Source organism: Salvia splendens, chromosome 13 (genome assembly GCF_004379255.2).
Source record: "Salvia splendens isolate huo1 chromosome 13, SspV2, whole genome shotgun sequence".
NCBI classification, from domain to species: Eukaryota; Viridiplantae; Streptophyta; class Magnoliopsida; order Lamiales; family Lamiaceae; genus Salvia; species Salvia splendens.
In genome coordinates, this window is record NC_056044.1 from 10246146 (window position 1) to 10255864 (window position 9719).

At 42.6% G+C, this 9719-nt stretch overlaps 1 pseudogene; it reads left to right on the plus strand.

The window, feature by feature from the left end:
- Positions 1–1500: 1500 nt before the first annotated feature.
- Positions 1501–8864, plus strand: LOC121762094 (annotated as a pseudogene).
- Positions 8865–9719: the final 855 nt, after the last annotated feature.

Below are 9719 nucleotides of genomic sequence, written 5' to 3' on the forward strand. Positions count from 1 at the left end.
GTGGAAAAGATGGAGTATTTATTAATCAATATACTCCATCCGTCTGCAAAATATTGTCCAAGTTTGACTTGACACGAGTTTTAAGAAATGGAAAGAAAACTGAGTGCAAAAAGTTAGTGGAAAATAGGTTCCACATTTATATATTAGTTTTATAATAAAATGTGAGTGTAATGTAGGTCCCACATTGTGAGTGTAATGAGTTAGTAGAAAGTGGGGCCTATTTACCAAAAATGGGAAAAAACGAAGTAGACAATATTTCGCGGACGGACAAAAATGACAAAACTGAATAACATTTCACGAACGAAGGGAGTATTTAACTTAGAGTATATAATATTGTTATGCATTACTTTTATTTGATGTTCCTAAATATATTTTAGTGTTAGAGCATCCACATCCATGCACTTCCGCAAGAGCATGGATGTGGGCCCGGACCCAAATTTATTCATTTTTTACTCTATGTTCTTCCGCAAGAGCACAACACTCACATCCATGCTCTTTCGCAAGAGCATGCTCAAGGGTCCTACCATTCTATTATTCAATTTAAATACTTCAATTACTAAAAACATTTCCACAATATTAAAATGCATTAAAAATACCCGAAATACTATTTACAAATTACTAAAAAAATAAAAAATTACATAATTAAAATCCTAAAATTACAAATTACATAATTAAATTCATAATAAAAAAAATTGAAGTATAAATGAGAGATAATTTGATGTAAAGAATGGATGATGAATGTGGGTATTTATAGATGATTTTGAGATAAAAAAATAAAAAAGGGTAAAAAACAACTATATTTTTGGGAATATATATATATATATATATATATATATATATATATTCTGGATTATTTTTGATTTTTTATGAATTTTAAAAAAATAAAAATAAATTTAACGGAATAAAAACGAGCCAATCAGGAGGCGCCACATAGGCGTGGTCTTCAGCACGGCGGTGCTCTTGCTATCGAGCAGGGTTGTCGGCAAGAACAAAACAGACCACAGTGGTGAGCACGGTCGTGCTCTTGCTGTCGGCAAGAGCACAGCTCTTCCGCAAGAGCACCAATGTAGATACTCTTAAAACAATTAAAAATATTTTTGGGCATCCATTGAAAAATAAATTGTTTTCATATTATGGAAAATAGATTTGAAGGAGAAAATACATTTTCAGAATAAAAAAGTTATTGAAAATTTTTAAAAAAATAAAGAATTCGTAAATTGTTTCTATAAATTAGATATAAGCAAAATCAAGAAGTGGAAAATAAAATTTTGAATGTAAAGTCAAGCTACGCGCTAATCATTGGCTATATTTTCGATTCCGGATCGCAATCCTCGTCCCAGCGCAATTTGATCTCCACCATCGGCTTCATCATAAATCCAACGGTCAAAATGATGATAAAAAGCAAGATGAAATTCAAACATCCGGCTCTTCAAAATTTCCACTTAAATCCCAATTCAAGTATTCAACCTCCTATAAATACAATACCCGATTTCATCTCAGATTTCATATCTAAATTCAGAAACACATTTTTTTAGACACTTGCATCACTAGTGTGATTTCAATTTATCTATCAATGGCGAGAACGAAGCAAACCGCCAGAAAATCAACCGGAGGCAAAGCACCACGGAAGCAATTGGCGACTAAGAGCATCCACAATGTGGCGGACGATAGCTCGCCCGATGCCTCGGGCGCACCATCGTCCGCCACTGTGGGTGCTCGTACGATGGATGATGCGTCGTCCGCGCCCTAAGCTTAGTTCGCGGACGAAGTGCGGACGATAGGGCATCGTCTGCGCTATCGTCCGCCCACTGGGCGACGCGGACGATGCAACGCGTTTTAGTTTTTTTTTTAATTCGAAAATTTTGTTATTATACATACCCCCAGCCTCACATTTCATTTGTAACCTATCGATTCACTTTTCAACTCTCAAATTACGCTATAAAATGGATTCCGGTGGATACTCAAGTTCTACTAGCCCGATGTTTGGAGATGGTGCACGGTGGCCGGGTACACAACCTGATGAATATCGGTCGTTCGACCCCAACCCATAGTACGATCCCGACTTCAGTACGGATTCGTACTGTCTCTCTGACATAGAGCCGTCTCCAACTCGCCCTGTCGCCGCCGCTGCCGCCCCGCCAGAAAGAAGCGGACCAAGCACCGGGCGTACAAGTTGCCACCTCCGGCAACGAATGAAGAGTACACCCCCGACCGTACGAACTACTAGCCGGATGAAACCCTCGCCTTAGCGAGGTGTTGGGTGGATATATCGAAGGACCCGATATTTGCGAACAACCAAAAGTAGCTCGCGTACTGAGAGCGCATCGCCGAGCGCTACAATGAGGCGAAGCCGCCGAGCTTGTACAAGCGCCAAAGGGAGCAGCTCCGCAAGCACTGGGATCAGGTGAAGAAGCAAGTCAACCTGTTCGCGGCGGAGTACGAAAAGTGCTCGAGGGATCAGGGAAGCGGCGAGAGCTTGAGCGACGTGCGTGATAGAGCGTTGTTGTCGTACCAGTCCATATACGGCGACTTCAAGTATTTCAGCATCTGGGCTTTTAAGGGACAAGCAGAAGTTCCAAGTCGTGATTCTGCACACCGGTGCGACAAAGAGGACGAAGGCCACCGACACTGGTGGTTACACGACCAGCGAAAGCGGAACTCGTCCGGTGGACCTCAACTGGACGTACACGGAGGAAGAGAGTTCCGGCACACCGATGTCCTCCCGGCGACGTCCCCTAGGCGTCAAGACTGCGAAGAACAAGGGGAAGGCGAATGCGACATCCTCCTCGGCCGCCCCCCCCCCCCCCATCGTCGATCCCGACCCCTACCCCGGCGACACTTGCCTACTCGGATTTGGCAACGGCCTCGATGGCGCGGACGTTGTTGGATACGCACAACGCCTTTATGAAGTGTACGGATCGGCCAGAGCCGAATACCTCCAGGGGTTGATCAATGAGTTGCGCCGGAAGTTGGGGCTTTTGTAGAATAGTCAATTTTTTTTTATTTCTAACCCGTGTAATTTTTTTTCAATCAACGTATTAATTGCCGTTTTTAGTTAATCGTTGTGTTTTTTTAATTAGTTTGCATTTAGGGTTTTTGAAAATATTTAAATTAATTAACAAAATAATAGAAAACCTATAGGGCGCCCCACTGCAGGTGGAAGGGCAGAAGGATAAAATGCTTCTTAACGATGGTAATCGAGAGAGTAAGATAGGCTACGCATATTGGAAGTTTAGGGAGTAAAGGATCGTTTTTTTTTCTTATTGTAAAGATACACTAATTCATCTCCTTTATATAGGGAGGAATACATGGTATTTTAGGAAGTATATAATTCTATTCTAGGACAATGTATTCCCTATGAATTATGTATATTTTCCTTGTAATGACTCCACTGATTTTGGTAATGAGATCTCATTTGATTCCAATAATTGCTCCTTTGATTTTGATATAGTTTGACACTCCCCCTCAATTTGAGCAATGGTATCTCCAATGCTTAACTTGCCCAATATCTCTTTGAAGATTTTTGGTTGAATCGCCTTGGTCAATATGTCTGCAAGTTGTTCTTCTGATCGGACAAAGGGAAATTCAATAATACCTCCTTCCAACTTTTCTTTGATGAAGTGCCGATCTACTTCTACATATTTAGTTCGGTCATGTTGCACTGGATTCTCTGAGATGCTGATGGCGGCTTTGTTGTCGCAGAATAACTGACTCTTTCGAGTAGGAGGGAAGCCGATCTCTGTGAGCAATCTCCTTAGCCACAGGATTTCCATGAGTCCACTTTTCATTCCTCGGAACTCGGCCTCGGCGCTAGACAGAGCTACAACCTTTTGCTTCTTACTCCTCCAGGTAACCAAGTTTCCTCCGATAAACGTAAAGTAGCCTCCTGTAGATTTCCTGTCCACTGGATTGCTTGCCCAGTCAGCATCCGTGTAACCATCCACCTCTAAGTCTTCCCTTTTAGCTAAGAATATTCCATAGCCTACTGTGCCTTTCAAGTAGCGTACAATTCTCAATGCGGCCTCCATGTGGTTAGCTTGAGGTTGGTGCATGAACTGACTCACAATACTCACAGCGTATGCAATATCGGGTCTCGTGTGGGAGAGATAGATAAGCTTTCCGACAAGTCGTTGATATCTTTCTCTGTCTGTTAGTTCTGCTCCTTCCTCTATTTTTAGCCCATGGTTTGGAATCATCGGAGTGTCTAATCTTTACACGCCGCTACTGATAGTAGTGTCTGCACGGTTTCCATTTTAGCAACTGGTGAGAATGTCTCTTCATAATCTACTCCATATACTTGTGTGTATCCTTTTGCCACGAGCCTCGCTTTGTATCTCTCGATTGAACCATCTGCTCTTCTTTTTATGGTGAAGATCCACCGACATCCAACCGGCTTCTTCCCTTTTGGTAGTGTACATTTTTCCCAAGTGCCATTGTTTACTAGGGCGTCTATCTCCTTCTTCATGGCTTCTCTCCAGTGTTTATGTTTACTGGCTTCCTCAAAGGACTGTGGAATGTTCTCTTCCTCGTATAGGGCAGCTTCAAAGGCCCTGGCCATCTCTGATAGGTGACTCTGAGCAATGTTGGATACTGCATATTTTGATTTCTTTCCTCTCCAATCTGGTGAGAACCGTCGCGGAGGGACTCCTCGTGTTTTTCTCGGGGGTAACTCGTATGAGTCTCCTGTATCTCCACTCACTCCACATTCCCCATTAGAGACCCTATCATTGTTAGTACATTCGAAGGGTGTATTATCAATTTCTGACCTGCTTACCTCAGGAATCGAGGACGGGGCTGACGGCTGGTCAGTGTCACTTTGTTCTTCGTTCTGTACTACAGAATGAGACGGCTCAGCGGTGTTGCTAACTTCCTCAGGTGGACCAACGTCTGTGACAAGGCTTGGCTGTGACTCTCCCCCTGTCTGGTGTTCCCCTGGATGTGGTTCTCCCCCTAACTGATGGTTTCTGATATCTGGAAGCCAATCTAGGAGGTCATTCTTTGGACTATTGTCGGACGTCTCCCCCTGACTACTGGATTGGCTGTAGAAATATTCCCCTTCCACAAAGTCACAATTCATGGTGGTGTGGATCCTACGGGTTTTTGGGTCATAGCAGCGGTATCCTTTTTGATTTTTTCCATAGCCAAGAAAGACACATTTCATGGCGCAAGGATCAAACTTGGTACGTTCGTGTTTGGGAATGTGGACAAAGACCGAACATCCGAACACTCTGGGCTCAAGGGATAGGGATGAGGGTATGTCGAAGTGTTGGGAAAAAATGTCTAAGGGAGTTTTGAAGTTAAGTATGCCTGTGGGGAGACGATTTATGAGGTAGACGGCGGTAGCTACAGCTTCTGGCCAAAAAGATTTGGGTACTTTGGATTCAATTAGGAGAGCTCTAGTAATCTCTAGGATGTAACGGTTTTTCCGCTCGGCGACCCCATTTTGTTCTGGATTGTATGCACATGAGGTTTGGTGGACGAGCCCCTTTATCCTAAAAAATTCTTGCATTTTATTGTTGACAAATTCCCCCCCATTGTCTGATCGAAGGGTCTGGATAGTCTGTTTATACTGGGTTTGAATAAGGTTATAGAAATCTACGAACTTATCAAACACGTCATGTTTATTTTTTAGAAAATATATCCAGGTCATACGGGAGTAATCATCAATAAAAAGCACAAAATAGCGAAAACCTTGTCCCCCATTGATTGGAGCAGGACCCCAAACATCAGAATGTACTAAAGCAAACGGAGATTTTACTCTCGTATTGTTTAACTTGAAAGAATGCCTATGGTTTTTGCCCAACACACAAGTATCACAATGAAAAGAGTTTAAAGATTGAGCTAACTTAGGAAAAAGAAGTCGAAAATATCCTAAAGATGGGTGCCATAACCGACGATGCCAAAGCCAAGCCTGTCTGTCTGTCAGTCCGGGAGTCAGCATCATTGCAGCACTCTGTTGGGCTATCTCGTCCACGTAGTACAGCCCGCTTCGCTCAGTGCCACGCCCAACTATCGTCCCCGTCTTGATATCCTGTAACATGCAAAATTGGGGTTGCATTAGTAATTTGCAGTTCAGTTCCTTAGTCACATGACTAATTGATAACAACTTATGAGATAAAGACGGAACAAAAAGGCAATTAGAGAGGCAAAGAGTGGGCGAAATGTTAATTGTGCCCGCCCCCATGACTCGTGTTAGGTCCCCACTGGCAGTTTGGACATATGATTTTTTTGACGGGACAATGGAGACAAAGTCTGAGGCTTCAAACGAAATGGTATCTGTTGCTCCACAGTCGAAAATCCAATGTGGGTCTTTTGGGCCGGAAGTGGATGTAGATGAACAAGCTAAGGCATCGAAGGAGTTTCGACACGGGATGTTTGGCTGATTTAGGACGAGTATGGAAGGTTGGGGTATAATTTGCAATGTTTTGGCAATTGAGGGGTCTAATTGCAATTTGGCAGTAGGATGGGGCATTTTTTGGGATAAATGAATTTGGTGAGGTGGAATTTGAGATTTACAGAGGTTCTGGGGTGAATTTGAGAAGATAATTCTGGGATGGGGTTTAATTTGCGATTTTGGAGAGTTTGGGGGTGGTCTTTGGGAGGTATTTTGGGGTTGGGGGTTGTTATGGGGCAAAGATGTGGGAGTTTAATTGGGATTTGGGGGAGAGCCTAGCCGACTCCACCTTTCTGGAAACCCTAGTCGTTCCCCCCTGTTCGCCCGTGGGGACCTTAGCGTCTCCGACCGTCCCGTCTTTGCCGTCCCTACTCGCGAATCCTCCGATTCGTGACCCGTTACCTTCCGACCACGTTCTAGTCATGGCGACGGATGCAATTTGAGGCTTTGTGTCGGTTCTGATTCCTTCGCCACCGTTTGCGTTGACCCCGCTGCCTCCGCTGTTGCCCGCCGGATTCTCGGTGTAGGCGGCGCGATTGAGAGCAACGGCTGCCGAGGCTCTTCCGCCTCCTCTGCCTCCGCCGTTTCGGCTTGCATTCCGGGCTTGTTTCGCCCGTTTCATTTCTTCCCACCACTCTGGGAATCCATGAATATGGAAACATGTATCCTTGGTATGTCTCTTTCCTCCGCAATGGCTACATACGAGCTTGCTCTTGTCTTCATCCTTCTGATAGCTGGGATTTCTCTGTGATTGATTATTTTGTGATGTGGTTCGACTCTTGTCGAATACTGCAAGGCCGACTCCTATTCCTGGTTCTGGGTTGAGCAATTTTTCGTTGACGGATTCCCGTCTGACTAGTCCGTAGGCTTTCCTTGCCGACGGGATTGGGTCCATGTTTAGGATCTCCCTCTTGATTTTGCGGTATCGATGATCGTCCAATGCCCAGACAAATTGGTACAACCTGTGCCTCTGGGTGTTTTGGTTGTATTTCTCGATGCTCGACGGAGTATCCATCGGGTTTGGATCCCTGGTATCGATCGATATCCAGAGGTCTTGGAGTTTCTGCCATAGACTCTCCAATGTTAGTTCTCCTTGTTTGATGGTGTATGCCTGTCTGTGCAGGTCTGAGATCTGGAATTGGTCGGCGCCGCTTCCATACGTCGTGGCCAGGCTATCCCACAAGTCAAAGGCCGTTTCGTATTGGGAAACCTTGTTTATGAGGCTAGCATCAATGTTGCTTATAATCCAGTTGAAACAACAGTCATCCCGTTGTTGCCACTGGTTGTAATTCGGATCTGTTGGCAGTGGGGGGTCTGTAACTCCATCGATGTGAGAGGACAGACCCTTCCCACGAATTCCCCTCCGCATCAATTTTACCCACAAGGGGTAGTTATCGCCATTGAGTTTCTCGGCTAGGCGTATTTCGCCTAATGATTCCAAGGATGAAGGCTGTTGATTTTGGTTTTTCTGAGACATGTTTAGTCTCATGAACTCAGCAAACTGTTCGGCTGAGAGGGTTACTGTTTGATTGGTTTTGGTTGGGTTTTCGGATTCTGACATGGTTTCTGTTTGGGTTGTTTTGCAGGTTCAAAAGGTCGGGGAAGGTATTTGAGACGGTGATGAAATTTTTCTGAGTCTCAAGCCCGAGGATACCTGCTCTGATACCATCTTAACGATGGTAATCGAGAGAGTAAGATAGGCTACGCATATTGGAAGTTTAGGGAGTAAAGGATCGTTTTTTTTTCTTATTGTAAAGATACACTAATTCATCTCCTTTATATAGGGAGGAATACATGGTATTTTAGGAAGTATATAATTCTATTCTAGGACAATGTATTCCCTATGAATTATGTATATTTTCCTTGTAATGACTCCACTGATTTTGGTAATGAGATCTCCTTTGATTCCAATAATTGCTCCTTTGATTTTGGTATAGTTTGACAATGCTGACGTGGCAGTGCATAGGGGGCTTTAGGGCGCCCCACTGTGGATGCTCTAAGGCGACGAGAAAATCCGCTCCGGCCACCGGAGGTGTGAAAAAGCCCCACCGTTTCCGCCCCGGAACCGTGGCTCTGAGAGAGATTAGGAAGTATCAGAAAAGCACGGAGCTGCTTATCAGGAAGCTGCCGTTCCAGAGGCTCGTGAGAGAGATCGCCCAGGATTTCAAGACGGATCTCCGTTTCCAGAGCTCCGCCGTAGCGGCGCTGTAGGAGGCGGCGGTCTGTTTGAGGACACCAATTTGTGCGCCATTCATGCTAAGAGAGTCACAATTATGCCCAAGGACATCCAATTGGCTAGGAGAATTAGAGGGGGGAGAGCTTAGGTTGGATCTACGCCTCAATTCTACTGAATGAGAGATTATAATTTTACAAATTATTTTGTTTTCTCTCCGTCCCTAAATTTGTATTCTAAAAATAATCTCATTTTGGATTTTGACAAATTAAGTGAATTAGTGGGTGAATTTATTGATAAACATAATCTTATAGGCATGTAGTTGCACACTTAAACATTGAGCTGTAAAACACAAATTTAAATTAAAAACAAAAAATAGTTAAATTTGAAACTAAAACAAATTTGGATACGATTCAAAATTGAACAAACTTAGTTACAACTTGCATACGACTTGAAATTAGCCGCAAACTCAATTTGTAGTTGGTATTGGCTATAATCAAATAATTTCTCAAATTTTGGCTTAAAATTAATTTATTTCATAAAATTCAAGATATAAAAAATTAGTTAAATTGTGACGGGCTAATGTTTCATTTACGATGATTCCAACCCATACTTCAATAGATATCAACAAAGAAGGGTGACAAAACCTTAGTTGTTATAAAGCTCATCATCCAATTCTGAAAATCCTTTTGATGTCGGGCCACAAAATCGTATGTATGCTAGCGACACATTTTGGAGGCGAAGCTAACTTTTGATTTTGTGCATGCGATGTTGCTTCTCCACAATTCTTGGCAAAATATAAACAATATTTGTAATGAATGTCTAGGATCCAAAGCTAGCAAACATATTGTTATGGCCTAAAATCACAAAATATTCATGTGTTTAGGCCAAAAAATATACCATGCTTATATGTTTAGGAAAAAAAATAGATTGTAGTCTACAGTTTAATTGTTTAACTAATTAACAGTAAATTAATCATTGGATAAAAAACAATGTGTCCATTAAATTTAATTGAAGCGTCACTTTTAAAATTACAAAAGGCATCACTTCATAATGGTAAGAACCTAAAGTTATCAAATATGAAGTACATATTTTAGATTAAATTCATAAAATAATCATATATTTAGAAAAAATAATTAAAATTAAGTCAAA